Here is an 8,133-nt window from a genome sequence, read left to right as displayed (position 1 = left end):
AATTTAGGTGTTTCATATATTGTGTTAGCTAGCTATAATTAATAGAGAGAAGTGTCCTCTCTTACGCCCGTGCTTGGTCGACGCTACGTACTATACATACATATAGAGAGGACTAGACACGCTAGTTAGCTAGTAAGCAAACAAAGGAAACAGAAGATCGTCATGAACATATATGCATACAGAGAGAAGTGATATCGACCACCTCTCCTTCTCCGAGAGATTGGTCGAACAACAAGTTCTTGTATATCTATCCGACACTACCGGCTACATATATACAATAATTATCTCTTACAAATATAATCATACAGACTCATGGTCCACACAGTATTCTCCGTCTTGAGCGATCACGTGGTCAAGAAAGAATGCCGCCAATTCCTCTTGAATTGCTCGCATGCGAGCTGGTGCTAGGAGTTCATCCCGCTTCCGAAACATCTAATTTGAAGAAGGGGGTCAATACATATATATATATGAATGAATGAAACTCAATACAAATGATGGTAATAAAATAAAATTGTGAATGTTGTTATTTACGTACTTCATATTGTTCGTCAGAGTACCCGCCCCGCTCACAGGTCGTGTGGCGGATGGACTCGCAGACGTAGTATCCACAAAAATCATTCCCTTGTTCCTGCCACAACCACTTTACAAGAAATAGAGGTCAATCAAACTGATAAGCAAGAATGCTAAATGGTATTGATGAAACTAGCGCTTGAATCACTAGGAGATGCGCGGAACATGCTACTATAGTACTTACTTTCGGGTGTCTAAATTCCAGCTCCTTCGGCAGTCCCGGAACTTTTCTGGTGAATTTTCTCCAAACCCTGCCGGACAAAGAAAATAATTACTTGATATCAGGAAATGAACAAAGTTGCTGATATGGTGGATAATGATCGATTTAACTTACTTCTTGAGGATTTCAGTCATGTCCGCATACTCCTGGGGATCTTTTCGTTTAGAGTCCAAGACGGTTACTACTCCATGCTCAAGCCTAATCTCTAGGAGAACATAGTGGAAACTGCACACACATGCATAACTCATCAATTACATTACTATAACCTGGACTAATATATAAGGGAAACCGAATATGCACAAGACAGTAACACTCACTTGAAGTTGTAAGGAAAGAGTATTATATCTTTGTTTTCATTTTTTTTGAATGATCATAGCAAGTTGGCCTCGGTATCTCCGGGACGATGTTGAACCTCAGTTGCATCTATGAGATATGTGTTAACGAACCCAATATCACCGATTTGTCTTTTCTTCAATTCGGCGATCTTCATTCTGCATAATATAGTGAGGATAATTATAAATACATGCAATGAAAGAGATGAGCTATATAGAGAGACTTAATGACAGAAGTAGTAGTACTTACAGACAGTAGCAGGTGATCGTTGTTTTATCGAGGGCCAATTGATTGAAAAACTGATAGAACTCCTCAAATGGAATAGACAATAGTTCAATTCCAACGAGGTCATGCTCCGGTTTAACTCTCGCATACAAAGTACTCCTCCCCCCAGACTCTCTGCAAATTTTCAAGTACCAATCATGTAATCTTCGCATCATCGTTGTTAAAGATTTTTCATCTTTGACGAGAGGCTTCCCGTACTCGTATCTGTGTATCTGCACCTCCATGGTATCATAATGTACATTGTCGGGCAGGTAATCGTCAACATTGCCATAACCGGGCACCATCCTCGGATCGACGATGTCGCTAGGCACCTTGAGGGGGGGGGGCACGATTGCTTCGCTTGTTCGCCGAGCTGGGCAATTTGTTTCCCAGCTGCTCGTCGTTCTTTCAACCTTTGATCACTGACTGTACTTCCCGACCGCTCCGCTTTGGCCCATGTCTTTGCAATAATGCGCTCATAGTTGCCTTTCGGCGGAGACTTGGGTGGTTTTGCCAGGGCAGCCAGAGTGTGCTTCACTTTCACTGGATCTACCTTCTCCTCCGGAGGTGGATGTCTCTTTGCTCTCAACCCTTGAAACCAGTCATCCACTTCGGTTCGCGCGATCTCGGCGTTCTCCTCCGGGGTCCTCTCATATGGTAACTTCTCTAGAGTCTTCAGAGAAGGACCGAATCTATATGTCCTCCCGCCTCTGGTTGTACTGCTAGACGCCGATCGAGCAGACGGAGCGGTTGTCTTCTTTACTTGCTTACGAGGCGGAGGAGAAGGACTACGATGCGCCGGAGCAGCTAGAGCGGCGGCAGGTCTCTTCCGCCCTTGCTGACGAGGCGGAGAAGGAGGAGGCTGGCTGCTCGGGCGCGTCGGCGCAGGCGGAGAAGGAGGCGGAGTGCCGCCACGCGCCGGAGAAGGAGCCGGCCGAGAGCCCTGATCGTCACTCGCCGGAGGAGGAGGCGGTGGAGGAGGCGGAGTGCCCTGACTCGCCGGAGGAGGAGGAGGAGGCGGAGGCGTCCAGTTCGGAAGGTTGATGAGCTCCTTCCTCCATAGGCATGGAGTCTTCAGAGCAGACCCCAGCCGAGTCTCCCCTTCACCGATAGGATGGTCAAGCTGGAGGTCCTGAAATCCCTCCGTTATTTCATCCACCATCACCCTAGCATATCCTTCTGGAATCGGCCGGCAGTGAAAAGTTGCGCCGGGTTCAGTAGGATACAGAGCCAACAGCCGCCTTGACCTTCAAATTCATCCATTGCGTCATAAGGTGGCAATTTTGAGACTCCGTGATAGCATCCACGGGATAGCTGGCAGGAGCCATCAAGGCATGCTCCGGCTGAAGCAGCTCGGTGGAAGCCACGCTGCTTCTGCGCTGAGATGGTGGGGTAGCTTCGGGGGAGGCTTCGGCAGTACGTTTGCTGCGATTTGCTTCTCGTTCCTCTATCGCGTCTACCCTTGCTTGCAGCGCCTGCATTTGGGTCTGCTGCACTTTTTTCCTCCTCTCATGGGATTTGTAACCGCCTGCGTCCAGAAACCCAACCTTCCATGGAATGGAGCCTGGCGTGCCTCGTGTCCATCCAGGGTGCTCAGGATTCCCGAGGGCTGTTGGAAATATGCCCTAGAGGCAATAATAAAAGCATTATTATTATATTTCCTTGTTCATGATAATTGTCTTTATTCATGCTATAATTGTGTTATCCGGAAATTGTAATACATGTGTGAATAATAGACACCAACATGTCCCTAGTAAGCCTCTAGTTGACTAGCTCGTTGATCAACAGATAGTCATGGTTTCCTGACTATGGACATTGGATGTCATTGATAACGAGATCACATCATTAGGAGAATGATGTGATGGACAAGACCCAATCCTAAACATAGCACAAGATCGTATAGTTCATTTGCTAGAGTTTTCCAATGTCAAGTATCTTTTCCTTAGACCATGAGATCGTGTAACTCCCGGATACCGTAGGAGTGCTTTGGGTGTACCAAACGTCACAACGTAACTGGGTGACTATAAAGGTATACTACGGGTATCTCCGAAAGTGTCTGTTGGGTTGACACGGATCAAGACTGGGATTTGTCACTCCGTATGACGGAGAGGTATCATTGGGCCCACTCGGTAATGCATCATCATTATGAGCTCAAAGTGACCAAGTGTCTGGTCACGGGATCATGCATTACGGTACGAGTAAAGTGACTTGCCGGTAACGAGATTGAACGAGGTATTGGGATACCGACGATCGAATCTCGGGCAAGTAACATACCGATTGATGAAGGGAATTGTATATGGGGTTGCTTGAATCCTCGACATCGTGGTTCATCCGATGAGATCATCGAGGAGCATGTGGGAGCCAACATGGGTATCCAGATCCCGCTGTTGGTTATTGACCGGAGAGCATCTCGGTCATGTCTACATGTCTCCCGAACCCGTAGGGTCTACACACTTAAGGTTCGGTGACGCTAGGGTTGTAGGGATATGTATATGCAGTAACCCGAATGTTGTTCGGAGTCCCGGATGAGATCCCGGACGTCACGAGGAGTTCCAGAATGGTCCGGAGGTAAAGAATTATATATAGGAAGTGCTATTTCGGGCATCGGGACAAGTTTCGGGGTCACCGGTATTGTACCGGGACCACCGGAAGGGTCCCGAGGGTCCACCGGGTGGGGCCACCTGCCCCGAGGGGCCACATGGGCTGTAGGGGGTGCGCCATGGCCTATATGGGCCAAGGGCACCAGCCCCAAGAGGCCCATGCGCCTAGGGTTCAAGAAGGGAAGAGTCCCAAAGGGGGAAGGCACCTCCTAGGTGCCTTGGGGAGGAGGGATTCCTCCCTTGGCCGCACCCCCCTAGGAGATTGGATCTCCTAGGGCCAGCGCCCCCCCTTGGACTCCCTATATATAGTGGGGAAAGGAGGGCCTCTCATACCACATCTTTGGTGCCTCCCTCTCCCTCTCCAACACGTCCTCCTCCTTCATAGTGCTTGGCGAAGCCCTGCCGGAGTACTGCAGCTCCATCAACACCACGCCGTCGTGCTGCTGCTGGAGCCATCTTCCTCAACCTCTCCTTCCCCTTGCTAGATCAAGTAGAAGGAGACGTTACGCTGACTGTACGTGTGTTGAACGCGGAGGTGCCGTCCGTTCGGCGCTAGGATCTTCGGTGATTTGGATCACGTCGAGTACGCCTTCCTCATCCCCGTTCTTTGAACGCTTCCGCGCGTGATCTACAAAGGTATGCAATCCAATCACTCGTTGCTAGATGAACTCCTAGATGGATCTTGGTGAAACCGTAGGAAATTTTTTGTTTTCTGCAACGTTCCCCAACAGTGGCATCATGAGCTAGGTCTATGCGTAGTTCTCTTGCACGAGTAGAACACAATTTGTTGTGGGTGTTGATGTTGTCAACTTTCTTGCCGCTACTAGTCTTATCTTGCTTCAACGGTATTGTGGGATGAAGCGGCCCGGACCAACCTTACACGTACGCTTACGTGAGACCGGTTCCACCGACTAACATGCACTAGTTGCATAAGGTGGCTGGCGGGTGTCTGTCTCTCCCACTTCAGTTGGAGCGGATTCGATGAAAAGGGTCCTTATGAAGGGTAAATAGAAGTTGACAAATCACGTTGTGGCTTTCACGTAGGTAAGAAAACGTTCTTGCTAGAACCCTACTTCAGCCACGTAAAACATGCAACAACAATTAGAGGACGTCTAACTTGTTTTTGCAGCAAGTGCTTTGTGATATGATATGGCCAAAGTTGTGATGAATGATGAATGATCTATATGTGATGTATGAGATGTTCATGCTATTGTAATAGGAATCACGACTTGCATGTCGATGAGTATGACAACCGGCAGGAGCCATAGGAGTTGTCTTTATTTTTTGTATGACCTGCGTGTCATTGAGAAACGCCATGTAAATTACTTTACTTTATTGCTAAACGCGTTAGCCATAGTAGTAGAAGTAATAGTTGGAGAGAAACTTCATGGAGACACGATGATGGAGATCATGATGATGGAGATCATGGTGTCATGCCGGTGACAAGATGATCATGGAGCCCCAAGATGGAGATCAAAGGATCTATGTGATATTGGCCATATCATGTCACTATTATTATTTGATTGCATGTGATGTTTATCATGTTTTTGCATCTTGTTTACTTAGAACGACGGTAGTAAATAAGATGATCCCTCATAATAATTTCAAGAAGTGTTCCCCCTAACTGTGCACCGTTGCGACAGTTCGTTGTTTCGAAGCACCACGTGATGATCGGGTGTGATAGATTCTAACGTTCACATACAACAGGTGTAAGACAGATTTACACATGCAAACACTTAGGTTGACTTGACGAGTCTAGCATGTGTACAGACATGGCCTCGGAACACAGAAGACCGAAAGGTTGAGCATGAGTCGTATAGAAGATACGATCAACATGAAGATGTTCACCGACGTTGACTAGTCCGTCTCACGTGATGATCGGACGCGGCCTAGTTAACTCGGATCATGTTATACTTAGATGACAGGAGGGATGTCTATCTAAGTGGGAGTTCATTGAATAATTTGATTAAATGAACTTAATTATCATGCTTAGTCTAAAATATTTACAATATGTCTTGTAGATCAAATGGCCAACGTAGTCCTCAACTTCAACGCGTTCCTAGAGAAAACCAAGCTGAAAGACGATGGCAGCTACTATATGGACTGGGTCCGGAACCTGAGGATCATCCTCATAGCTGCCAAGAAAGATTATGTCCTACAAGCACCGCTAGGTGACGCACCTGTTCTCCCTGCAGAACAAGACGTTATGAACGCTTGGCGGGCACGTACCGATGACTACTCCCTCGTTCAGTGCGGCATGCTTTACAGCTTAGAGCCGGGGCTCCAAAAGCGTTTTGAGAGACACGGAGCATATGAGATGTTCGAAGAGCTGAAAATGGTTTTCCAAGCTCATGCCCGGGTCGAGAGATATCAAGTCTGTGACAAGTTCTTCAACTATAAGATGGAGGAAAATAGTTCTATCAGTGAGCACATACTCACAATGTCTGGGTTACATAACCTCTTAACTCAGCTGGGAGTTAATCTCCCGGATGACGCGGTCATTGACAGAATCCTTCAGTCGCTTCCACCGAGCTACAAGAGCTTTGTGATGAACTTCAATATGCAGGGGATGGAAAAGACCATTCCTGAAGTATTTGCAATGCTGAAATCAGCAGAGGTAGAAGTCAAAAAGGAACATCAAGTGTTGATGGTGAATAAAACCACTAAGTTCAAGAAGGGCAAGGGTAATAAAGCCTTCAAGAAGGACGGCAAGGGAGTTGCCGCGCCCGGCAAGCAAGCTGCCGGGAAGAAGCCAAAGAATGGACCCAAGCCCGAGACTGAGTGCTTTTATTGCAAGGAAAGTGGTCACTGGAAGCGGAACTGTCCCAAATACTTAGCGGACAAGAAGGCCGGCAAAACAAAAGGTATATGTGATATACATGTAATTGATGTGTACCTTACCAGTACTCGTAGTAGCTCCTGGGTATTTGATACCGGTGAAGTTGCTCACATTTGTAACTCAAAGCAGGAGCTGCGAAATAAGCGGAGACCGGCGAAGGACGAGGTGACGATGCGCGTCGGGAATGGTTCCAAGGTCGATGTGATCGCCGTCGGCACGCTACCTCTACATTTACCTACGGGATTAGTTTTGAACCTCAATAATTGTTATTTAGTGCCAAGTTTGAGCATGAACATTGTATCAGGATCTCGTTTAATACGAGATGGCTACTCATTTAAATCCGAGAATAATGGTTGTTCTATTTATATGAGAGATATGTTTTATGGTCATGCTCCGATGGTGAATGGTTTATTCTTAATGAATCTCGAGCGTAATGCTACACATATTCATAGTGTGAATACCAAAAGATGTAAGATTGATAATGATAGTCCCACATACTTGTGGCACTGCCGCCTTGGTCACATAGGTGTCAAACGCATGAAGAAGCTCCATGCAGATGGACTTTTAGAGTCTCTTGATTACGAATCATTTGACACGTGCGAACCATGCCTCATGGGTAAAATGACCAAGACACCGTTCTGAGGAACAATGGAGCGAGCAACCAACTTATTGGAAATCATACATACTGATGTGTGCGGTCCAATGAGCGTTGAGGCTCGCGGTGGCTATCGTTATGTTCTCACCCTCACTGATGACTTGAGTAGATATGGGTATGTCTACTTCATGAAACACAAGTCTGAGACCTTTGAAAAGTTCAAGGAATTTCAGAATGAGGTTGAGAATCAACGTGACAGGAAAATCAAGTTCCTACGATCAGATCGTGGAGGAGAATACTTGAGTCACGAGTTTGGCACTCACTTAAGAAAATGTGGAATAGTTTCACAACTCACGCCGCCTGGAACACCTCAGTGTAATGGTGTGTTCGAACGTCGTAATCGCACTGTATTGGATATGGTGCGATCTATGATGTCTCTTGTCGATTTACCGTTATCTTTTTGGGGCTATGCTTTAGAGACTGCCGCATTCACTTTAAATAGGGCTCCGTCGAAATCCGTTGAGACGACACCGTTTGAATTATGGTTTGGGAAGAAACCTAAGCTGTCGTTTCTAAAAGTTTGGGGATGCGATGCTTATGTCAAGAAACTTCAACCTGAAAAGCTCGAACCCAAATCGGAAAAATGCGTCTTCATAGGATACCCTAAAGAAACTATTGTGTATACCTTCTACCTCATATCCGAAGGCAAGAT

This window comes from Triticum aestivum, chromosome 2A (genome assembly GCF_018294505.1).
Source record: "Triticum aestivum cultivar Chinese Spring chromosome 2A, IWGSC CS RefSeq v2.1, whole genome shotgun sequence".
Classification (NCBI taxonomy): Eukaryota; Viridiplantae; Streptophyta; class Magnoliopsida; order Poales; family Poaceae; genus Triticum; species Triticum aestivum.
This window is presented reverse-complemented; position numbering follows the sequence as displayed.